Source organism: Chrysoperla carnea, chromosome 2 (assembly GCF_905475395.1).
Source record: "Chrysoperla carnea chromosome 2, inChrCarn1.1, whole genome shotgun sequence".
NCBI lineage: Eukaryota > Metazoa > Arthropoda > Insecta > Neuroptera > Chrysopidae > Chrysoperla > Chrysoperla carnea.
In genome coordinates, this window is record NC_058338.1 from 97,477,319 (window position 1) to 97,505,277 (window position 27,959).

A 27,959-nucleotide genomic window follows, 5' to 3' on the forward strand; every position below is an offset into this window, starting at 1 on the left:
CGTCTATCGAAGGTACATAAATTCGATAGAAACGCAATTGCAATGTCGTTACATTACCTCCCCGGACTAGAGAAAAAAAGTGTGTGGAAACGAACTAAGAATAATATGAATTTTAGTTTCCAAATACTTTTTAACTTCCCAGAGCAAGTTAATGTAATCTCTGTGTGTGTGTGTGTATGTGTGTGTACGTATGTGCGTATGTTTGTATGTTCGTTCGGACTCTTTCGCCTCAATTATCTCGCGAAAAAGACTCGCGAACACGTGACTGCGTATTTAAGAACTGAAAGAGTTTTCAGCAGAATTAGTTCAGCCGTTTTTTAATAGTAATAAAAAAACTGGAAAAAACTGAATAAATAGAATCTGAAAAGTGGATAGAACAACATCATTTATCTATGTAGAAAATGATCGTTCCAGCATAAGCTGCAGTACATGTGCGAAGAATAATCTTTGAAGGCTAACAAGACCTTTTTTAATGTTTTTTCTCCCTCTGGGAAGTTAGTCGTGTGGACTACAGGGACCCAGTCGTGTCCTCGCACGACTTCAGTACCATCTATACAATTTATTTCTGAATGAAAACAACAAATTCAAAAAGACAATTTTGATTTTAATTTGTGTGATTATTTATAGTTGCGGAAAACCTGGTTTTTTTACTTAATTATTCATTTAATACTACTTAAAAAATAATTTAATACCTTATATTTATAAATATTGATCCAGCACTGAAGTACGTTAAGCAGAGCGCTCCATCTTCTGCGCAATCTATTTCAAAAACTGAAATTCACAAAAAACTGATTTTCGCGACCTTTGACCTTAAGTATTTAAGGACGCGTGATTTTTTGTGTCTTTTGAGACAATATTTGTACAATCGAAATAAAGGTTTGACCACTTTTTTTTACTAAGATGATCGGGTTATATCATGTAGGTATTATGAATTTGATTCAACTTATGTTGAGAGACCATAATTTTTTATTTTTTCCACTGAAATAAAAAAATGTTCCACGTCCCAATCATACTTCTACAGCAAAGAATGCAAATGACGGCATATGTACTTAAAACATATAATTTTGAAACAGTGTAATATTATAACATAGTACACTTAATTTGACAATACCCAGCCAACAGTTACATAGTTTAGTAGGTAGTTATTATTTTAAAGAATTTAACAAACTTAACTTGTTAATGTTTAACTTGACTTGAATATGCATGCATTCAAGTCAAGTTATAGCATAGCTGTCAAAGTACAAGAAGAGTCAGTCAGTTAAACATCACTTTAGTGTGGATAATAATGATAATGATAATGATTCAAATACAATGATGATGATAATATGATGATGTGTTTAAAGAGACCACATTCCACGCACATAGCACAAGGAACATGTTAGAAGGGGCAGTGTTACCATGACAGGCAGTGTTGTGTTTTTGGATTGTTAAATTAAAATGGTGAAATTATGTAATGAAGAAAGCAAAATTACAGTTGATTGCATATCATAATATTTAAAGCAAATGACGATTATGTGAGTGTGTAGAATAGAATATTTACTTGTAATACAACTTTATATTATAGGCCTGTGAAATAAATTATATACAGTGTGGCACGTTCACGTTAGTACAAACAAATAAAAAATTGAAGAGGACGATGTACAAACCTTATGGGAAATGATACTCAACTACATTGTATAAATTTCTGATTTGTTGTTGTTGTAATCTTATTTAAATAAATGTCTTAACATTTTATTCACCGATAAAGCCATGTTTCATTTTCATTTCAATGGAAATTGTGAATTATATATTGTTGTTAACATGAAAATAGTATTGAATCAAAAATTATTCTCATTTTACGATGTTACATATTTTTATGCATCCCTATTAATGTAAGTAAGCATGCTTGTTTGTTACGCTTTCACGCTAAAACTAGCGAATGGTTTTTAATGAAACTGTACAACAATGTAGCTGATATATCAGAATAACACATGAACTATAATATAACTACCATTTTTTTAATTTTAATAGAAATCTTTAATTTATGACAGATCTATGATCATCATTTTGAACCATAAATTAAAGAATTCTGATATACTCAATAAATTATGACTATTTTACATTTAACAAAATTGAAAACTGTGTATATCAAGTGAGGGTGAAGGCTAATAAAGCGGCGGTCTTTACTTTTAAGCCCAGTGAAGCGGGCGGGTATCAATCTAGTTATTAATATATATCAAGTTATACTAATTTTATTCCCAAGTTTATAACGCTTAGAAATGTTGATGATGCAAAAAAAAAATTAGTATTGTTCATAACATTACTTACTTAGTCCATTTCCATTTGCCCATCTGTCCATCTGTACGTCCGTCAGTCATCACGATAACTTAGCTTGCTTACGACGTTAAAAGTGATATTAGAAATTTTCGAAAACCTAAAGAAATTTCGGCTGAAAAGTTGCCATAATTCTGTTGGTTTATTAAAATAATGCAAGCACTGACACTCAACATTTTCTATACTGGGTATTAAAACAATTAACACGGTCAATTTTTTTTTCCTTGGTTTTAATAATCCAAATATCTACCTATCTATATATATGAAACCCTGTTTCTTATGGCGACGCCTTAACTTGAGAACGGATGGAACGATTTGTGTCAATTATTGTCAAGGTTCTGGAGGGTTTTATGAAAGAAAAAATTACGAAATTCAGCGGAACATTAAAAATTTAAGACAAAATATTAAATGCCATAAATGGTGGAAACGCATATAAATAATGCATTATATTACCTTACTATGTCCTTATTTGCGCTCTCACCATATTTATCTACAGTTGTGAACAGGTTTTTGAATAAAATTGAGGTAATATTTATTGTTATTTATGTATTGTGAATAGGTATTCATCAGAGCTTTATGCGAGTGCAGCGAGCTGCAATGCCGAAGGCTTCAGCTATGTCGAAGGCCGAAGGCCTGTCCAAGAAATAGTAGTGATATTGTTTAGCAGGCAGGCTAAGCAGAGAATGGGCGTCTCATCTAGTATTGAAATAAGAATGAAAAACATTACTTAATCAGTGGAGAAAATGCTTAATAACTTCAAAATTCATACAATTGAAAACGCCCATGAAGCAAAAAGGCAATCACTTGAAATACCCTTTTGTGAATTGAAATCTACTTTCGAATGAAGACGTGTCAAGAAAGTGTAGACAATATTCTGGTTTCACTGCAGATAATATCTTGATGTAAGTGGTAATAAGGAAACGAATGTCCTGCACAAAAATTCAATTATTAGATAACAAAGGATTATTTTTACATTTAATCTACTGTCAATTACTAAATGTCGTAAATTATATTTCCGTTTAATTAAATGCTTTTATTATGATGAAAGTGTAGTTACAGTAAAAAAATAATTCATTGGATGAAGCAAGATTTCGTTAACTTTTAATGTTATATCCTGAGTTGTCAAGGTTTTAATATGATATGCGGTCTATTTCCCATCCATGGAAAAATGGATTCAACAAAAGTCCTTCTTATAGTTTTCACAATAAAAAAAATATCTAAAGTGGACACCACACCACTCGTTTGTACGCTTATAATTCTGGGAATCAAAAAATTGCTATTTACGTTGAAAACTTAATACCGAGTTTTGTCTCAACTCCAATATTTCCTTTATCTTGTACAAAGAAATAACTACGGAATCGCAAATCTTTAGATTTAGAACCATCTATGACAAAGTAGAGTCCAAAATTTCAGAACTTTTTATCAAGCGTCACTCGTTGAGAATATGTTGAGATAGAATTAGTGAACGAATATGTTTTAGAGACTTATACAAGCATTTCTAGAGTAATTAATTAAATCTTTGTACCATACTTAGTTGTTCTATTATCTCAGTTGGTTCCGTCCGCGATATGTTAAGGGTAGCGGGTTCGATTCCCGCTGTCGCAACAAAATTATTTTATTAATAGTTGTGCTGGGCTGGTGTAGTCCATGGTATATGCATGAAGGAGGTGCACTCAGCCTCCGAAATTGAGTAGCTGATGAATGAAATTATCAGCGGAAAGGTGGTAAAACAAATATATGATATCACAATAGCCTAAGTGTGTCCTTCGTGGGCAGCCAATATAACCTAACCTAACCTTGTACCATATTTGGTTAAAAAATATACTGTTTTGGAAAGTCAATTTTTTGGTATATTTGAACAGAAATTTGCCATCTTAGAACAGAAAACTTTTTCGTACATTCTTTTCATTTGACCTTGTTAATTTGATTGCTGCCAAAATTCACTGTGTGCTCCGACTAAAAATTCTTCCCGGAGAATTGCTAAAATCATTTTGCCATTCAACAACCGGTAGCCTAAAATAGATATTATTACTATATCAGGCTTAAACTGGCTTTCACTAGGCGATGAATAAATAGATGGATATTCAGAAGCCATAGCAATCTAAAACAATACAAATAAAAGTAGAAGGAAATGTTTAATAAAAAATAAGTCACTTTTAATCCCTGCACTAAAAAAAGGGGTGTACCAGTTTGACCGCTATGTGTGTGTGTCTGTCTGTGGCATCGTAGTACAAAACGGAAGAACCGATTTCTAATTTTTTGGTTTTTTTTAAAGGTAATTTAATGGAGAATGTTCCTAGCTATGTTTCAAATGCGAGTTAGGATTACGTATCCGAAAAGTCGGGGATTTTTTTTAAATTTTGTAAATTTGACTTGTTTTTGTAGTCTAGTGATTTTGGACTGCTACGATTGTTTTTTTAAGATTTAACTTGCTAAGGAGGCTCTGACGTCATTTATTTTACCAACTTTCCAGTGGTTTTACCTCAGCGATTTCAGGTCTCTCACGACCAAAATTATTGTAAATATACAAAATTCAAGCACAAATATGTAAAAAACCTTATTGTGACATTCTGTATTTGAAGCTCTAATAATTATTATGGAATTTTCTTACACTTTTATTGTTCCTAGAAACTTGTGCAATAGCAGCAACACCATCTTAGAAAATTTTATTTTTCATTTGTTCTTCAGTGAAAATATAATAGTAATAATAATAATTGCAGTATATTAAATTAATGAAGTAAACAAATTTGAATATGTAAACATTATAAAAGGACTAGAGCTACTATATACTTGCTTTCATTTAACTTGAACGTAATGATTTGAAATAATTATTTTAGTATAATTAAAAAGGATGCATTCATTCTTATATAATAGTTTCTAGGTAGAAATTAAAGAAAACGACATTACCTTCTTGCTAGATACTCCAATAAAAATATAAGAGGTATCAAGAAAATTATATACATTGAGGATATTTAATAATATACCTGGAAAAATTTGCTATTTAATTGTTACAGGTAGATTGATGTGAATCCCTGAACAATTTTGTAATTTTAAAACATGCTATTTTTAGAACAAAACAAGTGAAAACAAACAATTGACTGAGCTAAGTGTAGAAATACCATGTATGGACAGTGTTGATTAAGCAATCGATTGTTTTTTTTACGTTACGAATATTTTTATACCATGTATGTTTGAAATACATCAAGGTATCCTAAGTTTAGTCCCAAGTTTGTAACACTTAAAAGTTTGGGTGTTCAGAAAATCACCTAATTAGTCCATTTCTGGCTGTTTATCAGTCTGTTCGTCTGTAAATACTATAACTCAAAAACGAAAAGAGATATCGAGCTGAAATTTTTACTCCTTTTCTTTTTTTTATACTTTCTTGCGTTGGTTAAATTTTTTAATTATTTATTTTTTTTATTTTCATCGTCGCCTGAGTCTGTCTGCAAAGGTACAGCTCGATTGGATCACGGGAAAAGGATTCACAAGCAGACACCACGATACTTCAAAGAAAGAGAGTAAAAGTATAAGCTTCTTTCAAAAAACTGTAAATAAAAAAATTTATATTACTGTATTATTTATATTACTGTAAATAAAAAAATTTTTTGATCCTACTTAGAAAATAAACTAACAGTTAGGAGTATTCATATTTTTAACTCCCGAACTAAAAAAAGGGGGTGTCATAAGTTTGACCGCTATGTGTGTGTGTCTGTCTATCAGTGGCATCGTAGCGCCTAAACGGATGAACCGATTTTAATTTTTTACGAAAAAATGTTTCAAACAAAAGTTGTTTAATTTTTGATAAGAAACATTTTTTACATTTAAACTTTTGTTCTATCTCTAACGGTTTACAAGATGGGTCCTACGGACCCAAGACCCAATTGACCTATGATGCTCATTTGCAAACTTGACCTCACTTTTTACGTCCTGAGTACTCTGTAAAAATTTGAGCTCGATATCTTTTTTTCGTTTTTGAGTTATCGTGTCCACAGACGGACGGAAAACCGGAATTGGACTAATTAGGTGATTTTATGAACACCCATGACAAAATTTTTTTCTTAGCATCATTATTTTTAAGCGTTACAAACTTGGGACTAAACTTAATATACTATGTATATTTCATATATACATGGTATAAAAATCCATATATACATATTTATTTTTACCAACACATTCATAATAATGTTTCTATCCATATATATATTGCTTTTTACCTACATAACTGACTGAGATTTCTAATAACTGAATCTCAATCATATAATCAAATTTAAAAAAACGTTATGTAACAGGAAATAAATTAAGAAAACTTACTCTTTTTTTAATTTGTTGAAGAATGTCGTAGTCTTCAATCATACAGCGTCCTCAAATTTGAATATGATCCTCACATATGAAACTAGTGATGGTGGAAAATCATTTGGATCAAGGTTACCTGAGTAGCGAAATTAAAACCAAGATTCTTTTATGAAGGTCAATACCAAAACAATTTGTTTAGTTTCGCAAGATTCTTGCATTACTAAGGAAAATTTGAATCTATTTTTCCGATCAAAGTCTTATGAAACTCTTTCAAAATATTTATTGCTATTATTTCAACTTAAACTTATTTGCTTTTTGCTATCATTTTTAAAATTAAATAAACTATTTAAATAATAATTATCTTTTTTGTTTCAGGTAAAAATTTATTTGAATATCAACTTCTATGTCAATTGTAAGTAAAAATTTAATTATTATGACCAAAAGCCAAGTCAATATTACTAAGTACCTATATATCAAGAACTTCGACTAACCTATGATATTGGAAAAAGGACAACATGATCAATTTGAGCAAAAATCTATTCAGCTTAGCTCTGTGTTATAATTCAAATTTATTTTACGACTTAACTAAAATAACGACTTTTATTTTTTATTTCGTTTTAAAATTTGTTATTTCTTTAAAGTTATATTCTCTTATTAGTGTTTGCCAAAAGTCTGATAATTTTAGTAAACACGATTAAAGAATAATATAAGGAACGCGAGGAGACTGAGAAACGCGTTGTTCAGTCTACTTATATGTAAAACACATGGAAACTTTTCGTTTCAAACTAGTAATTTGCATTTAGTTCATTTTGTTTGACATTTTGATGGCATAAAAACTGGTTTTCTACTATTTGGTAAATAGTTTGTCACCATTTTTAAGTAGCCCTCATGAGAACCGAAGCTGAAGCCGAATAATCGGCTATCGTTACAACCTTCATCCAACGCCGAAGCGTAAAATGAAGGCTCAAAAGCTCCAAGAATTTTTGTTAACAATTAATAATATAAATGATTTTAAGGATGTATGAGCATGACAACAATGTTTGATTTAAAGACTCAAAATTTTTATATAGGTAGACTTTTGTTTAAAGAATATGTGGTTAAAATTTCAGCTTAGATATTCATGCAAATTTTTAAGAAATTAATCATTGAAAATCGATTTAAAATACATTGCTCTTATGGAAAAATCTCAAAATAAGAGTCAAATCTCATAATAATTTTCACTTGGAACGAATGAAAACAAATTAAAAAAAATTTTTTTTTAAAGTAAACATATTAGCAATCACACTGAAAAGAAAAAAAAACCAAGTATCACCATCCATAAAAGGGATGTACGAGCAGGCTAGATTTAGGGTTGAAATTTTTTTTGTTATTTTTAATTTTGGTGATGAATTTTATTAATTTCATGAATTTAGACGAAAAATAAGAAAATGAAATATTCGATATCTGCCTTGATTTTCGAAATATTGAAAGCTCTAAGTATGTAATAATATAAAATTTTCAATTTTCATTGTTTTGAAAATTAGGCCGGATATCGAAAAATTTTATTCTTACTTTTCGTCTTAAATCGGCAAGCTATAACATAATTTACTATCAAAATTGAAAATTATTTTTTACTTGGTCATACCCGCTTATACATCCTTAAAACTTTAATATTGATGGTTCATATTGAATGAATAATATAGAAAGATACAGTCAAACCTGATAAGCGAGAGTTCAAGGGAGCACACTCTCATTCTCGCTTATAGAGGTTTCTCACTAACCCGAGTTTCTCGCTAATGCAGGTACATGGGTAGCGTTTCTCTCTTATAGAGGTACGCAGCAATAACAAGTCACAGCAAGTACGAATGTAGCAAATATGTTATATGATAAAATTATCGCTTATGGAGGTATAGATAAGTAGCAGTCTCACGTACTGAGTTCCATGAGGGAAAAACGACTCTCTCTTTCAGAGGTTTCTGTTTCTCGCTAATAGAGGTTTTGGGAGCTTAAAATTACAGGTCCTGGCCATTACTCTCACTTATAGAGTTTTCTCACTTACCCATGTTGGACTTTAATTTAAATATTCTCTAGAAATTAATCTATAGAGATGATAAAAAAATTATCTTGCAATTTATTTCGCTGATAATGATTTCTTTGCCGAAGCCGAAGCTTCGTCATGAATCTCTTAAAAATATACGAAAGACTAGAAAAATATTAAAATTGATTCAATATTTCTTAAACAGATTATGATAAATATCTTTTTTTATAATGTCATGTTTATATCTGTGCGTGACACATATATTTATAAAGAAAAGAAAATACACCAACCTATTGAAAATGTGAATAATGACGACACGTTGAATTTTCATTCCATATTTTACAAAATGATTTATTACCAAACAGATAATGAAAAATTTTTAATTTGATTTTGAACAACATTGTTGACATTTTGTAATATTATTTATAAGCAGATTTTATATGTTATAATATTTTATGATAGACGTATGTCACAAGTATTTAAAAAGACAAGTTCATTTCAATGTAGACATTCAAATTTATGAAAAAAACAAAGTTATCATACTAAAAGTTTACGAAAAGTTATGTCTAGATATGAAGTAGTTACATCAGGGCTCGAAAAAACCCGATACTTAATAATAAAATTTGGAAATTTCGTTTTTTGTAATTTTTCCGGACAATTCTAAAAATTGATAATCGTCTGATGGTTGATTCCATGAAGGAATGTATCACGAAAGGAATAAAAAAAACTGTTTTTGATTGAATATCCATAGTATGGTGTCAACACTCTAATACTTTCAGCTTTCAGTATCTTAAGTACCTAAATAATATTTTTTCTTCGTATGTAAATGTTAATTTTTCTTTACAACTTCATTTTTTATGTTTATAAGAACGTTAAAATTCCAACTATTTTAAATTTTATTTGTGAAATTTTGATTCTTATTAATTGTATTCGAAAATAGTATTTTAGTACATTTTTATATCTTTAAAATGTTTTTGAAATTCCTCTGATAATAACTTCCCAGGTTTTTATTAAATACAATTATTTTTTAATCCGACGGCGCTACCAGTCACGTTTTGTTCTGTAGTGTCTCTTAAAAATTATATTTCATTACGCTAAATTTATCTGACAAAGATTTTTGTAAATATCTTAATTAAAAAATTATAATTTAAAAAATAAAATATCCGACTGTGTTAAATAAAATCTGAAAAGAAATAAACAAGCCCAGTAGTTTACATAGCGACTTTAACAGTCGGAGCCCATTATTGAGAAGATTTGAACCGGTCTAGTTTTTTGGGTCCCGACTGTTAAAGTCGCTATGTAAACTTCTTGAATTGTTTCTTTATTTTCAGATTTTATTTAACACAGTCGGGTATTTTATTTTTTAATTGATTTATTTTATTTTAGACTTTGTGGCCTCCTAAAAATTAATTTAATTAATAGTTATGATGGGCTGGTGTCATGGTATATGCATGAAGTAGGTGCAATCAGCCTCTGAAATTGAGGAGCTGATAAATGAAATTATCAGCGGAAAGGTGGTAAAACACATATATGGTGTCACAATGGGCTCTATAGCCTAAGTGTGTCCTTCGTGGACAGCCAATATAATCTAACCTAACCTTGTTTCCTCCTATCACTAAAAAAACCCTCTTGTATATAGTTTTTAATCCCCTATTAATTTCCTTTTTTTCAGATCCCACTCGATAGGTTTTGATAATTTTTTTTATCAACGTTTTACTAATTCGCTCCACAAATTCGTCATTTGTTTTGTTTTTTTCAAATAACCTATCTAAGGGAACACTTGGGTTTTTGAGACAAATATATTGGTGCCTTAAATCTTGAAATCTATTGAGCCGTTTGGAAGATACGAAGTAATAAAGAAATTTACGAACAAATATACTTAAATAATTGTTTATAAATTAAAATTTTTAATTTCTGTTACAGAAAATTGGAGAAAATTTGTGTGCGAAATTTTTTGAATCATCCACAAGCGTAGCTGTATTATGAGGGTTCAAACACAGTCCCCAGAATATTATCCATTCTTTCTTCAAGTCTTTTAAAACACTTTGTACTAAACAAAATTTGTGGATTAGGGAAATTTTCATGTCAATAAGATTTTTAATCAAAATCCTTTCAAATCATTATTTTGTGCAACTAATGAATAAGATTTCATTTTGTGTCTGTTATTGACAATTTTTATAGTTCAATACTTTTTATTCATTGATAAAAAATGTATGTGGTCCCCAATTTGAATTAATACATTTTTAATGAATCTATTTTAGAGTGAATTGATGTTACAATGAGACTGTATTTTACTCGAACTTATACATCATACGGGGCTTCAATGCTAAAAGAGACTCTATCTAGCGATAGAAAAAAGAACCATGTATGTTAGTTCGCATAGATGTATAAAATTTAACGGAAATGATGTTTACAATGTTTTATATTACATACCACACATAAATAGATAAAATGCAAAGTAAAATTTTAACAGAAGGTAGATTTAAACAAGTGAAAACAAACAATTGACTGAGTTAATTGTTGAAATACCATGTATAAATAGTATATTACTTTAGAAAAAATGATTTTAAAAATGATTTTAAAAATGATTTTAATACATGTTAGTACAAATGTAATACATCTTTTGTCTTTTCATTCAATAAAAAAATCAGCAGGCACACGAATATAGTTTTCATTTTTTTAACTCGTGGCGCTGCCATCTTAGTGTTAGAAAACCATACGTAACTGTGCAAAACGTTCTCATTTTAAAATAAATTCATTCCACTACTCCAATTTTACATAACAATATAAATTGAACCTTTTATACGGTAAAATGAAAATAATTTTGATAAAGTCGTAAAACTATATTGATAATAGTGTGATGAATTGTCTAATAAATTCTAAGTTAGTCATGAATTGTCTAATATAATATAACACTCAATTTTCTTCTTATATAGTGTACTACGATAAAAGGAATTTAACGATACAATAAGGATTATAATAACGAGTCTTATTCGTCCTTAGACGACACGTCATTATAGTAGATCTCTTTAAATTGGATAAAACTGTTATGTAAGCTAGTTTTATATTCTGAATAAATGAAATAGTTTTGATATTTTATTGAGCCATAATTCAATATTTTTATGTAATTATTATCGATTATATTAGTTTATGACTCTATTATCTATCCATCTCTTATGACAAAAGAATATTTCAAAAAACTGATCTCTTTAAAATATCCGATATATCGCTTTACATAAGGTAAATGTACATTATTACGGGGTGGTACGTTATTCTGGGAGTTTTTGATTTTAATCAAAAAATAAGAAAAATTAAATAAATTTATAATTTTAAAAAATAACAAAGCCTCTAGATCTAAAATATGAAAAAAAAATCGATTTTTAAACAAATCCAATCATAAATACTTATACTGATAAAAAAACTAAGTGATCGATTAACATCTGGTTTCATTACAAATATGTTGTCTGTATACCTAAGGTGTCAGTGTTGGATTGTTAAGGTTTTTTTAGTTTACTGGTAAGTTTATCATATTTAAATATGTAAAAATATTGATTGGAATGAATCAATAAATCGTTTTAAAGCTTTTTCGAATTCTAGAGTCTACTTTAATTAGAGAAAATAAGAAGTAATTATTTTTAACTCTCATTTTAAATTGGTGTAATAATTATTAAAATAATTTATACCAATTGAAGCAGTAGATACCGTAGATTTTTGTGGGGTAATTACAGGATGTGCTTTTTTTTTTAAATTTGTCTAATGTGTTTTTAACTCCCGGAATAATGAGCAGAGTTTTTACTTATGTATGCAAATCCAAGAGTATCACGTTGTAAAGGAGAAAATTGAAATTTGACTTATATTTTGTTATTTAAATTAGTTTTCGATAATTATTTATGTTAAAATAACTTTTACTATTATTAAAAGAATAAAAAAATAACAGTTTCTATTAAATTAATTAATTTAATAACGAATATATTTATAATATCTGTGATTTACTACCATTGGTATTCCGCAATATAATATAGCTATTATGATTGTTTTTTAAATTAATTAAAAATTTAAATTTTTATTTTTCAATCAAATTTTATATGAAAATACTCAATAATCTTAATTTCATTAAACAAAACAATTTTTTTTTTAATTAACTTATGTTAATACACACTTAACCCAGAATTATGTACATCCATTTCCCGGAATCAGGATCAAAGCCAAATTTTATCACGGAATTAGAGACAAACTCGTAGTCCAGAAAATTAACGTTTAATACTATTATAATTAAAGACTTAGGCGTGAAAAAATGATCAAAACTAATTCTCAATAAATCATTTTGTACGACAAACCAATTTTCATAGTAGAAATATTTATATTTATTTCAATAATCAGCTTCAAAGTGCCTAAACATCCAGTAATATGATACATTTACCTTACAAAAGGGCAAATGAACTCGATTTTCATATTTTTTGGGTCAAAATCATCATCAGTTACTGAATTTTTTCAAATTCCGAAATAAAAACTATAATATGACTTTTTTCGATTTTTTAATGCGTGGTAAATAAGGAAATTTTATCCGAAAAATTAAAAAAGCCGAGTTCATTTGACAATTGAATGATTAATTTCTGATATATGGCCAAAATCACAGTCGAAGAGCGGTTTCTCAAATGGATATCAACCTATTTCTTATAGAAACTATAGGTCTACCGGGAAAATGAACCGGTTGTTTGTATTTTTGAACCCAAAATCATCTTATTGACTTTTATACAATTTAAAAAAAGAAAAATAGCTAGTACTTTAAAAAATAAATTTATATAAGACAAGTGAAAACAAACAATTGACTGAGTTAATTGTAGAAATACCATGTATAGACAGTGTTGATTAAGCAATCGACTGTATAGAAAGTGTTGAATATCAGTGCTTGCATTATCTTCTATAAATATATAGGAGACTTTCTATATATATAAGACCTAGAGACTTGAAATTTGGGAGGAATATTCCTTTTACCAAGTAGAGGTCAGCTAAGAACGGATTTTACGAAATTCCACCCTCAAGGGGGGTTGCGGGGGTGTTCATGAATAAAAAATTCATATTTTAAAATTATGGCTTTTAATAGTTCAAAACTTGGTAAGAATGTTTTAAATTACATTTAGAAATTTTTTTAACCTTCGGAGGGTAGAAAGGTGTAGCGAGAAAGTGGGAAGGAAATATCGAATATTTACAAATATACCTAAGTGGGGTATCAAATAAAAGAGCATGACGTGTACATTACAAAACTGTTATCCAACGCAAGGAAATGTGGAGGGAGGGGTGCAAGTGGGGATGTTGCCCAGCAAAGCGGGCGGGTAACAGCTAGTTTTTTTATAAATTAGAAGAATTTTAAAAACCGCAATTATGGTGGTCTTTTGACCACCATTATTTGGTTTTCGATAATTTTCGAAAGTACTTTCTTGAATTTTGCTTCGTGTGAAAAAGAAAATTTCACAAGACCACTAGTTGAAGCTACCTGCAAATTTTCAACTCTCTATCTTCTATAGTTTTGGAGAAAATTGACACCAAAGTTTTGTCTGTGTAATTATATAGAGGTTATGATTTGCAAAAAAAAAATAATATATTATGCGCGAAATATTTGACGCATTTGCAGAACGCGTGAACAAATCTCTCATCACGTGAGCAATTATTATCAAACGGTTGATACGAGTGCTGACGCATTAAAAGCCGCAAGTACCTTAATAATTACAATAAACAACATTATAACTGATATCCCCTTAGTAAGCCATGTCGCACATATATAACTGATATCTCCATTTAATACATACTATACAATTTAAATAGTATACTTGGACTAAGACCCAATTGACCAATGTTGCTCATTTACAAACTCACTTTTTACGTCCTAAGCACGCTATAGAAATTTCAGCTTGATATCTCTTTCCATTTTGAGTTATCGCGATGACAGACGGACAGATGACAGACAGACGACAGACGATAGATAAACAGGCAGACATCCGGAAATGGGTTAATTAGGTAATTTTATGAACTTGGGACTAAAATTAGTATACCTTGGTATATTTCATATACATGGTATAAAAACGTATCTAAATCATTTCATTAAGGCTGTAATTCTTCATATGGTTTAGTTTAAGAACTAAAGAAAGTTATTTTAATTTACAGACAGATATTCGGTGCATGACATACTACATACGTACTAATATCTGAAATTTTGCCCCCTAAAATAAACTTTTTAAAATGGTGCTAGTTCTCATACCATTAATAATATAAAAAAAAGTTTTATTCAAATTAATGAATTTCCATAAAAAAACATTTATTTACAATAAAATAAAATGTATATAATTTGATTCATTTGCATCATTAAATGACAGCTAAATAATTTTAATTGGATTATATACGAATATATTACATAAATATATTTTAATATCCATTCTTCATTCATTCCAAATGCTAATAAAAATGTCGTAAAAAAGTTTGTATCCTCTCTATATCACTTAGACCGACCGTATGCCTATATAAATCCGAAAAATCTATGATTCTTTTTGTCAATAAAGCCATATAGCAAGGGAAGCAAATGCCCCAGGCAGAGCGCAATTGGGGGCTTTGCGTGCCCAGCACCTAAAGAAGGTTTTGATAAAGGCCCCAATAAAAAGGATCCGATAGATTAACGGTGTTAAAAATTAGTGGTGAAATATTGACCGACTGAAAATGGGTTAATGTGATGCAGACATGTTTTTGCGTCAAACAAGATTCACAAGCGTTTTTTTATACGAGCCTCGCGCTGGCTTAATTCGACACTGTTAGCATTGAAGAATAAGGAAGTTTTAGCTGTGGCTGAAGTATCAAATTTATAGAAATAAGAGTTTTTTTTATTTTTTTGTGAAAGCGTTTCGTCGGTACTATGTTTTTTTTTCTGTCATTTGGATTTAAAAAAAAGAAAGTTATTACAAATGGCAGAAAGTACGCAATTAAAAGAGTTAAAAAATTGCAAAATTCTCTATTTTTTAACCCTTTCGATAGCTGCAATCTTCTTGTCATTTATTTCTGTTGTTGGCTTTCGTTTAAAATAAACTAGATTTCCGTGAAGTGCAATAGTTAGATGTCTGCTGCCCGTTCATTTGCCCGACTCCGTCCATCTGTCTGCCTGGCCAGCTTCATAAACTGCAATGGTTAGATAGTTGAAATTTTGACAGAGTGTATTTAATATTGTCGCTAATAACAGACAACAAATAATAAAGAACTGGTCAAGTGCGAGTCGAACTTGCTCACGAAGATGCCGTACTTTTTTGTTTCTTTTACAAAAGTATTTAATTAAAAGTACATAGTTGTATATCTCTTACGATGGTACGGAGCTCTTTGTATGCGAGCCCTACTCACACTTGACCGATTTTTCTTTATAACGAAACTTGCTATATAAAATCATACAAAAATATTCATGAAAATTAGGCTACATTTATGGGCTCATGGTCTATATGATTTTATTATGATAAGAAGAAATAAATTGCAGGTTTTTTATGTACTTTTGGACCGTGACAAGGGTTTTTTTCAGAATCTGATTGTGATCCGAAACATTACCAAACAAAAATTCAAAAAAATCAAGATTTGCATCATTACAAGGTACAAAAATTAGAAATTTTCTATTTTATACCTTTTAATGATGCAAATCAATCCAAAATATAAATTTTAATTATATAAATAAATTTTTCCAAAACCACATGCAGAAGGTCGTGTCTATCGTTAAAATTCCTTTTCTGTATTTTTTACAACGAAAGAAACTTATTTAAAAAAAAAAAACTCTCAAAATTATCCGAATTGATTATCAAAATCCGATAGATTTACCCCATTAATAATGCTTCAAGATAATACATTTTTAAATTTCATTATTATTGAAAAATCAATTGCCGACATAATTACAAAACAAATAAATTATTTATTAATTTTACTTCGCTTTAATTTCACTAACGCCTTCCATTTTGTTTTTGCCGTGGAGTGATCCGCACTTGATGTCCATTCACTAATTTCAAAGTTGCTGCAAATTCATATTTTAATTCATTTAAATTTAAATCAGTGTGAAACTCATATCGACTCAATAATGTGGCTAAAGTTGTTTTCATAAGGATCCATGCGTATCTCATTCCTAAAGAAAATCAAACTCACGTAAGAAATCTCTTAAAACTGTAACTCTTAAATTCTCATACCAATACAATTTCTAGGCCCAGCACTGAATGGAATATATGCATAGGGATGACGATTTTTTATATTTTCAGGTGTGAAACGTTCTGGATCGAATTTCAATGGATTTTCCCAATATTTATCATTTCGATGAATAGTAAAGATGGGAATGATTACAGTGGCTCCTTTTGGTATTATGCGATCCCCTAAAAATGATAATTATTAATATTTTGCCTTTATACAGTAGTAAAATGATATGAAATGTTACCGATTTTAATATCTTGAGAAAGTTGTCTTCCAATTGCTGGACCTGTTGAATTTATTCGCATTGACTCTTTAATTACCATTTCCATGTATTTTAACTTTGGAAGATCATCAAAATTGATTGAATCTCCCGTCGTTTCACCAAGAACTTCCAATATTTCGTTATACACTTTGTTTTGTATTTCTTTGTGAACAGCCAATTGTAATAAAACATAGCTTAAAGAAATTGCAGATGTTTCGTAAGCCTAAAAAATCAATATAAATCGATATACAGAGTGAACAATTTTAATCAATTATGGCTAATGGCTCGTTTTGTAGTTAAACATTCACAAAATAGCTTGAAACAAAATATTCAAAGTTTGATGAGGGACATCATGTTCTGATATCAGATTGGGTTCAGTTCTCCGGGTTGCCTTAATTGTCAATTTAGATTCTTAAAGGTAAGAATAACACTTTTTTTTGTTATAATCATTTTTTCGAAAATCGTTAGCTTTCGGAGGAATTTAATCGAATGAAAATACACTTGCATTAGAACAATTTTTCTTTGACCAAAATTATCAAGGGAAATAAAGGTGAATCGCCTGTGTTAATAACTTTTATGTCCAGGTAAACTTCTAAGATCATTGGAAGATCAAGGACAAATGCCCTTGAAACTGGAATTTCAGATCAAAGTCATGGACATAGGCGAATGACCTCTATTGCTCTTGACAACTTTTGGCTAAAGCAACGATTTTTAAAAAAATGTTTGAAATAAAAAATGTTAGTTTTTTTCCGAAGATCAACTTTACAAAAGTACAATGACCTCGTCCGTATAAAAAATTAAATACTGTATTTTCATTCCCCGTAAAAGTAAGTCGATAAGTATTTTTGTGTTTTATGATTTTCCATCCCGTTTTCAAAGTGTACAAGTGAAAACTTTTTTTTTTTAATTATCGTATATATTCAGTACTTTCTTAGTAAACTTACCCCAAAAATAACAATGGTAGCTTCGTCACGTAACTGTTCATTGGTAATATTTTGATTGTTTTTAGCAAAATCCATTAAATATTCCAAAAATGGTTTTTTGTATTCATTTTTACTAATGGCTTTAACATCAATTAAATTATTATTGTTATTTGACTCATCAATTTTTTGTTTTTCGGAAATAATCTAAAAAAGAAAAAATTATCCTGCTAATCGCAAAGTCTCTCAAGCTTGGATTTCCTGGTAGAACGGTAACGTTATATAGTGACTGTAATGTAGCTGAACAATAACAAATTCGTTTTATGAAAAAAATGTTTTCTACAAAATGTTTATTTTTTTTATTAGGAATAATTTCAAAATTTCAAGTATAAATGGGACAATTATAAGTCTGAATAAGTCACTTGAAAGTTGAAAATATGTGCAATCAAGTTCGACAATTATCGGAATATTTGGAATTTTAGAGGGGTCTAACACACCTGGTTAACTAAAGGGCCTGACACATCGGGTATATTCACTGCTATATTACGATCGCTACATATCGCCACCACTCTTTTGGATAATCCAAGCCATAGCAGTTTCAGAATTTGTACTAACTTTTTCAGCAAATTCCTTTATAATTTTACGGTTTTTAGACACAGATTTATAATCTGATGTGAATTGGTACAATATATTCGGGATTTTGAAAATATTGACTGCTCTGATGATTAAAAGATGCAACGCACTAAAACATTTGAATTTTCAATTAAACAAAATGATAAAATTTAATTAATTGAAATCACACGAACGACATAAATTCATTAGACTGATCCTTTTCGTTTATGAATTTTATTTATGGCTTTTATATATTTATACATAGGCTAATGCTACTAAATCGAGGTGTTTCGCTGCTAAATGTGAAAAAGCATGGTGGTAGATGTTGAGATGCTTTTAGGAATGGCAAACTAAAAGCTTATTTTAGGAACACCGTATACCATTAAAGTCCTCTTTATGAGGCGAGTCCCTTTAAGGGATGTGTTTTGGATTTATTTATCATGTTTTTGGACATCTGACAGCAAGTGTCTTAAAAATTAACAAAATTTTCACTTTCGATTAAATTACTCTTCAATCAAATCAAAATCAAAATCCACAGACAAACACACAAACAGACAGGCAGATACACATAGCTGTCAAACTTACAACACCCCTTTTTTTGCGTCGGGAGTTAATAAAACTACGAAAACAGGCATAAAATGAATCACAGCAGGTTTGAATTAATACAAGCTTGAACAAAAATGGTATGCAAACTAGTTAACAAAACATACATAAAAAAGAAAACAAGTGAAAACAATCAATTGACTGAGTTATTTGTTGAAATGCCATGTAAAGATCGTGTTGATGAAAGATAGCAACTCATAAAATTAACGAAAAAATGTTTGGAACAAAAGTTGTTTATTTTTTTATAAGGAATATTTATTACTTTTAATATTTTGTTCTATCTCTAACGGTTTACAAGATGGGTCCTGCGCACGCAAAACCCAATTGATCCATGTTGGTCATTTACGAATTTGAGCTCATTTTTTACGTCCTTAGCATGCTATAAAAATTTCAGCTTGATATGTCTTTTCGTTTTTGGACAGACAACCGTAAATGGACTAATAGTGATTTTATGAATACCTATACCAAAATTCTATTCGTAGCATCAATATTTTTAAGCGTAACAAACTTGGGACTAAACTTAGTATACCTTGAAATATATTTCATATATACATCCCTATATATTATAAATGTGAAAGTAAGGATGTTTGTTTGTTTGTTTGTTGCGCTTTCACGCAAAAACTAAGGAATGGATTTGAATGAAATTGAACAATAATGTAGCTCATACATCAGAATAACACATGAGCTATACATTATAAAGATATATTAAAAAAAAAGTTAAAAAAATTAAATTTAATCTGACATTTTACTGCTTTATCTATGGTCATCATTTTGAACTATAAATTAAAGATTTCTGTAAAAACAATTCATGGCCATGTTTTCTGATATACTCAATAAATTATGACTATTTTACACTTTAAAAAATTAAAAAGTGCATGTATTTTAGCTGTGTAAAACAATCTCTTCGAGAGTTAAGGAAGGGGGATAAGTGACATCAATAGAGGTGGAGGCTATAAAGCGGTGGATTTTACTTTTAAGATCAGTGACGAGGCCGGGTATCAAGCTAGTGGTATAATAAATAAGTTAATCTTAACAAACAAACAAAAATTAAAAATTCCAACAGTAGAAAATTACACTCGGTGTCTAGAACTAATATGGCCGAACTGGATAAGGTAGTTGACATGAATCTAAGAGGTCCGGATTCGAGTCCTGATGTGAGTGTATTTTTTTTCCAATCTATTTAATTAAGATTATTCGATTATTTAAGTTATTTGTCTTTATAGTTTACGCCATTTTTTATCATCAATTATATAAACGAAAGACTTTGACGTTTCAAATTGTGTACAAGCAAGCGAATAAAATATAAATATTAAATAGATTAATATTATGAAAGTAATTTACAGAAATATTGTTTAATTGTATGCATAGACACTTTATGTAATAAATAGTCCGCTCTTTTCTTGGTTTAGCCCTTTCATAGGTCATTGCTGTTTTTGTTAAAATTTAAGCTTCAATAAAATAAACGGCTCAATAAAACATGTATAAAATTTTAGAAAAGTTATAGAGCAAGAGAGACATACAAGTGTTTTATTTTCGAACAGGTACATGAGTTTTATGTTGAGGAAAATAAAGATTTAAGGTGACTCTAACAAATTCCATCATCAGCCACGCAACAGGGAACCGTAGATCTAGACGAAGAGCCAAACATGGAAAAAAAAATTTCTTAACAACGAACAGGTACAGAATGTTAACAGACATGTTAAAAAAAGTTTGACAAAACATCAGCCAGATATCTAAGGACCGTAAGTCTGAGTGGAAAGCCAAACATGTAAAAAAAATTTTTTTGCAACGAACAGGTGCGTAGCTGATGTTTTGTGAAAATGTTAACAGAGATGTAAAAACAGTTTGCCAAAAAATATCAGACAGGCAACCGGATACCGTAAGTCTGAGTGGACAACCATACATGCAAAAACAATTTGTTTACAGGTTTGGCTCTCCACTCAGGCTTTTTTTTTTACAACGAACAGGTACGTGGTTGATATTTTGTTAGACGTACCTGTTCGAGACTAAAACTCTCACGTACCTGTTCTAAACTAAAACTTGAATGTTCCTCTTAGGCTATTACCTTTCAATAGCATCCAAATAAGATGATTCTTCAAAGGAATTAGTATTGATACCCATTGTTGATCCTAAAATTAAATTTATCACTATAATTATTAGTGTGATCAAATTAACTTTTTGAATATTTTAATTCTGAGTTCGAAGAAAAAAATTGAATTTAGTAGATCATTATGATACAAATTGAAGAAACTAAAATCTAACATTTTTTGATGGTCGGAAGGGGTCCAAAAAAAATGGTAAAGTGGCCTAATCCGGTCTTTCGCGTCAGACACCGTCGGATTGAGTTAAAAATAAAAAAGCGTTTAATAAGCTTAGGCGCCGTAAAAAGGCGAAACAAATGAGCTGCGAATGAACCCGATTGGTCCATCGATGTCCCCACAAATTGCAAAAAACCATCGTTTTTGCTCGAAATTTCAAAACTTCATAGCTCTTGTTGTTTTAAAGATTCAAAGCTGAGATTTAAATGGATTGTAGCTTTTGTGCCCATGAAGTATCACACACAATTTCAGCAAGATCGAATGTGTATAACGCGCTATTTTTTTTACGCGATCATATGCTTCAATAGTTAAAGTAATACCTACTAAAGTGCCAACCTCTCATCTTTAGTAAAAGTTACTAAAATATTAATTTTAAATTACTATTATTTTAAATTATAACATTAAAAATAGGATGGGAGTAATGGGAGCAATTATTAAGAGACAGAAATTATGTGACATTATGGTGTGATGCATGTGCATTTAATATTGCGATGAACTTACTATATTGAACTTTTGCTGCTATCTAGCTGTCTTGATGGATTATGTTTTGCTCTTTCGTAAGGCAAGAGTAAAAATTTTATCGTATAATACCTTATTGTAACTGTATTTAACACATATTCTTTGCATGTGAATTTAATTGTTGCATTTGCCGTTAACAGTTTGAATAATTCCTAGTACTTCCATAAGTGACTGTTAAATATAATTCAATTTTTTTATTAATTAAGTTACCTATGTAACTTACTATATTATTAATTGAGTTGATTACTGTCAATTAAATTGCAAGTTACATAATTAATTTTGGACCCCTTCCGACCATCAAAAATGTTAGATTTTAGTTTCTTCAATTTGTATCATAATGATCTACTAAATTCAATTTTTTTCTCCGAACTCAGAATTATCTAAAAATTGACGCCATTTTTTTTTAAGTTGATCACACTATATACCGTTGGGGTTATTTCTATATATTATAAATGCGAAAATAAGCATGTTTGTTTGTTACGCTTTCACGCTAAAAGTAGCGAATCGTTTTTAATGAAACTGTACAAAAATATAGCTCATACTTCAGAGTTACACATGAGCTATAATTTATAAAGATATATTTCTCTTTACTATTTTAAATTTTTACAGAAATCTGTAATTTATGGTTCAAAATGATGATTATAGATGGAGTAGATCTATAATCATCATTTTGAACCATAAATTAAAATATTCTATAAATATTTAAAATAGTAAACGTCAAATCATTCATAGCCAACTTTTCTGATATACTCAATGAATTATCACTATTTTACATTTAACAAAATTGAAAACTGTGCACATCAAGAAAAGTGGAGGATGCAAATAAATTTTTTACTTTTAAGCCCAGTGAAATGGGCGGGTATCAGACTAGTTTATATCGAAAAATTTTACCACAAACAGAATCCAAAGTAGTTCTTGATAAATACTCAAATATATCAAACGATGTTTCTTTATTTAATTGTAAATCTAATTTTTGTGTTAAAATATTAATTTTCTCCACAAATATTTTAAAGTAAGATTTTAAGATGATCGGAGTAAAACCTCTAATTATAATACTGCGATGATGTTTCCATTCTGGAACTAAAAAACAATTTAATGTTAAAATTTGTCAAAAAAGTTTTTTTACAAATATTTTCCAATACCTTCTGATATGAAAATTGAGTTTCCTAAAGCACTTTCAAAAATAAGTTTCATTATATAAGGTTTTTCTAAAGCATGCTCGTTTGTTAAAATTTCTTGAACGATTAGTGGATCTGATGTTAAAATTATTGGTATTGGTCCAATCCATACTCTAAACATCGAATTCTGGTACTTCTTTGAAATGCCTATCAAACTGCGAGTCATTTCTGCAGAAAAAGAAAATAAAAAAGAAATCAGTATTAGTAAAACCATTCTTGGGGGTATGTATTTGCCGTAGAGCAAAACCATGATGATACGTACAACGTATGCGGTTCACCGTAACCGTTTGCTATGGCCTGAACATCTACAGTATGTCGCATTTAAGATAAAGACACCCAAATTTTTTCGTTATAATAATAGCGATTTGAATGTCATACAGGGTGATCCGGATTACACTTTTTTAGAAACTTAACCAAAATCAGAACTTTAAACTCAGCCTACTACAAATTCACAATTATGGCCGATTCTTAAAATTTTGTCTAGAGTCAGAGATGGTTAAAGATATTTGGAAAAATTTAATAGAAAAAGTTGCTTGGAATATTTTTTTATATCCATTTACCGATTTTCATGACATAATTTGCATTTCAATTTTTTAATTATTTTGGTTCACACTTATAATTATTGCAAGTTTATTGAAATATTTGAATACAAAACACTGTTAATTAAATTATCAAATTGTTCAGTTTTATTTCCCATAGCACACTAGTTATAAAAGTTTTCATTCTTTAACTAGTGTATTATTAAATGTAAAAACTGGACAAATTGATAATTTAATTTTACAGTGTTTTGTATTCAAATATTTCAATAAACTTGTAATCATTAAAAGTGTAGACCAAAATAATTAAAAATTAGAAAAATTATGTCATGAAAATTGGTATATGGATATACAAAAATATTCTAAGCAACTTTTTCTATAATTTTTTCAATATCCCTTACCATCTCTGATGAAAGACAAAATATTAAGAACCGGCTCTAGTTTTCAGTTTGTAGTAGGTTGAATTTAAAGTTCAGGTTTCAATTAAGTATTTAAAAAAAATTCAAATCGATATTCCTACAAATAACGAAAATCTGAGAGTGTCTTCATTTTAAATGCGACACACTCTATATGAAATACTCTGGTTTTGATGAACATTTTTGTGCAGTTTCGCATACGTGGAGTGTAATGCATAGATTTATACCAACCTCATTCCATGATTTTAGGGATGGGGCAGGTGCTATTTTTCACAAAAATTATCACGTCACAACAGAAAAACATACAACCATCTCGTTGCCATTCCAATGAACTACATAGATATTCATTTTCCTAGGTCTATGGTTATATCAGGTTGTACTGGCTATCCACGAAGGAGGCACTTAGGCCATAGAGCCCATTGTGATACATTATGTGTATCAGCACCTTTCCGCTGCTAATTTCATTTATCAGTTCCTCATTTATTTTCAGAGGCTGAGTGTACCTCTTTCATGCATATACCAAGCACGACACCAGCCCATCACAACTATTAATTAAATTAATTTTGTTGCGACGACGATATTCGAACCCGCTACCATATCGCGAACGACATTGGTAACGCTTTAACCAACTGAGTCACTAGGGTCGATTCCTTATGTCTATAGTTTCCAAGAAAATTTATCGGAAAACTTGTTTTTCAACTTTTCTAGGAATTTTTTCCGAAACTATAAACGATAAAAGGGTGGTTTTTTAAAGCAGCTTCGACTAATGGGTACAAAAGGTGAGGTTAAAAAGAGGGACATAGAAAGACTTTTAATAAAAATTTTATTTTAATAAGTTTAGTTTTAGAACATCAAAATTAACGTAAATTATCTTATCGTCCAGGTCTTATTTCAATCAGGTGTAAGTCAGTTTTATTTTCGAAAATAGGTCGATCTTATTTTAGGTAATAAATATTCGAATTATTTTACCTTCCTGAGATCCCAATAATAATACAAGATTTCCAATAATTGGATAAGCTGTTGGTCCAGGAAGTTTAGACGCATAATAACACACGCGAAGATAATTCCAAAAATAAATATAGATAATTTCAGCCACTAAGATTGATAACACAACAGAAATAAAAATTGGATTTTGGATGATTTTAATTAATAACGCAGACAACATTTTGTTTTTAAAAAGTGAAGGAACATGGTGCTTAAATTACAACGTCTCCTATTTATAAAGATTTTATGTCATATAATTAATATAAGATTGTAATTAAAATTATTTTTATTAATATACTTATTTTGAATATTCGTACTTTGTAGTTGACAATCATTTTAATTATAGTCCATATGCCAATCCATAGTAGAAAGACATCAGGCTAATATTAAATCAAGCATGAGTGGAGGGTGCTCCGAGTAGAATTAAGCATGGAAATCGAGACTGGCCCATTCATGCATTAGCATCGAATGTTAACATCTTTTCAAGCATGCCTATTAGATATTGGATAAAATTTGATTTCCAGTTTTCGCGCAAGCTGGTCGGTGCATAAATTTTAATTTTGTGAAATCATATTTATTTTTTACCTGAATCGACCTTATTAATAATAAGATATTTGCCAAGTAGTATAGGATGATGTCATAATAAAGACGTGTCGGTTCTTTGGGACTTCAATGCTAAGAGAGACTCCATCTACCGATAAAAAAAGAAGTATATTTGTTAACTTGGATAGATGTATAATATTTAACGGAAATGTTATTTACAACGTTGTATATTGCATACCATACATAAATATATAAAAAATGGAAAGTCAAATGCTTTAGGGCAAGAAAACATGTTAAAAAAAATTAAATTTAAAAGATTGAGTACTAGAGTGTGTTGTCTTCATTTAAAAAAAGTTATTGAAACATAAATTAATCTTTTGTCTTTTCGTTCAATGAGAAAATCAGCTGAGTCGAACAAAAATGGTTTACATGAGAATGTCACATAGAATATTATACTTAGAGAACGCGAGGGATCTGCTAGATTGTAAGTGGAAGCGGTATGATAAATGAGAGTGAAGACTGCCAGTGAGTTTCCATGTGTCCTTGTCATAATCATATGTACATATATACTTATTAAATGTATTAGTAAGTATAAGTATATGTATTAGACAAGGACACAAGGGAACTTACTGGCAGTCTTCTTTCTCGCTTCACATATCGCATCCACTTACAGGCTAACGTTCTCTATCTTCATATCTCTATGCATTTACTTGTGGCGCTGGCATATTAGCGTTAAAATCCCATTTAGTTTTTATCGGGTTTAAATCAGTGTATGATTGGTGTAAGTTAAATGCTTTTGATCATTCTCTCTTCTAACATAATAGCAAAAAACATTAAATAATCTTGTACTATAAATTAAAAACTTTTGGAACACCAAGCTTTGATTAATTAGCTGGCAAACCAAGGCTCGATTTATTAACCTTATCCAAAGCTTGTCCTACATGCAAATCATGATTTGGAATTTCCTCTATAGGAGTCACCAAGATATGTCATAAATTAATTCATCCCTAGAAATAGGAGTGTGATTTAATTATGCTGTAATAAAAAACATTTTTATCTACAAAAATTAGCTAAAGTCAAACGACAGCAAATATGTAACAACGTAATACACTTCTGTCTGTATCTTTTTTCTTAATCAGTTCAATTTTTAAAATGTTGGACATTTGGCAACATACATGCCGTAATATTCAGTGACTTATTTAAAACTATATGCTACAGCGATTTTTTAATTAGATATTGAAAATTCTTCAACAAACATCTTTATTCTCTTGACTATATAGTTAGTCTTCAACGTAACATATATTTGGTAATAAACCATTTAGATAAATTAAATCATTTAAAAGATAATTGTTCAAAAAAATTAAGCATATGACATTTATTTTTAATTTACAATAAAAACAGGAAATTATTAAATAATTATTATAATCCGCTCATCTTAGTCAAAATAAGAGGCCATCCTCGGAATCTAACGGAATAAACAAAATATTTGTATAAACCTTTGTTTTGATAGTACAAATATTGTCTTCAAAGTCACATATGGTCACGTACCAACATCCTTAGATATTCAAGGTCAAAAGTCACAAAAATTAGTTTTTCCAGAATATCTAGTTTCCATTGCCTTCAATCGTATTTATTTTTGTTATAAAAGTTGTAGAAGATAACATTATCTACAAGTCTGAAGCTTTCTTTATAAGTCGAATCGTTTTTGAAATAGAGAAGAAGAACGAATCGATGTTTTAGGAGTACTTGTGAAAGATCGGGCTGAAGCAAAATGAAAGACAAGCAATGAAAGTAATTTATAGATATATAGAAGATAATGTAAGATAATAGACGGGGATTCACGATTGACCCTGCACTAAGCTACGCCCTCTGTTTCAAAAACGATTCAACATATAAAAAACGGTTTCAGATTAAATTTTCAAAGAATTTTATCATCTTAAACTTTCATAATAAATGTAAACACGATTGAAGGCAAGGGAAACGAGATATTCTCAAAAAACTGATTATTTCAACCTTTGATCTTGAATATCTAAGGACGCTGGCACGTGACTCTATGCGACTTTTGAGATAACTATTGTACTAAGATGATTGGACTACAGAAAAACATTGTATTAATATTTGAAATCATTCAAAAAACAAGTGTCAAGTTCATAAAAGGTGCTGGCTGTTATATGGCCGAATCAAATTTTTCTTTACAATTTATGGTCAGGACAATTTGTTAACACCATTTTTACAAGTCTGTGTGAATG

General features: G+C 29.7%; 1 protein-coding gene across 10 annotated transcripts in view; it reads left to right on the forward strand.

The window, feature by feature from the left end:
* Positions 1 to 27,959, forward strand: part of LOC123292073 (uncharacterized protein CG43867) — an 872,927-nt gene that overhangs the window by 430,725 nt on the left and 414,243 nt on the right. The window lies entirely within an intron of this gene.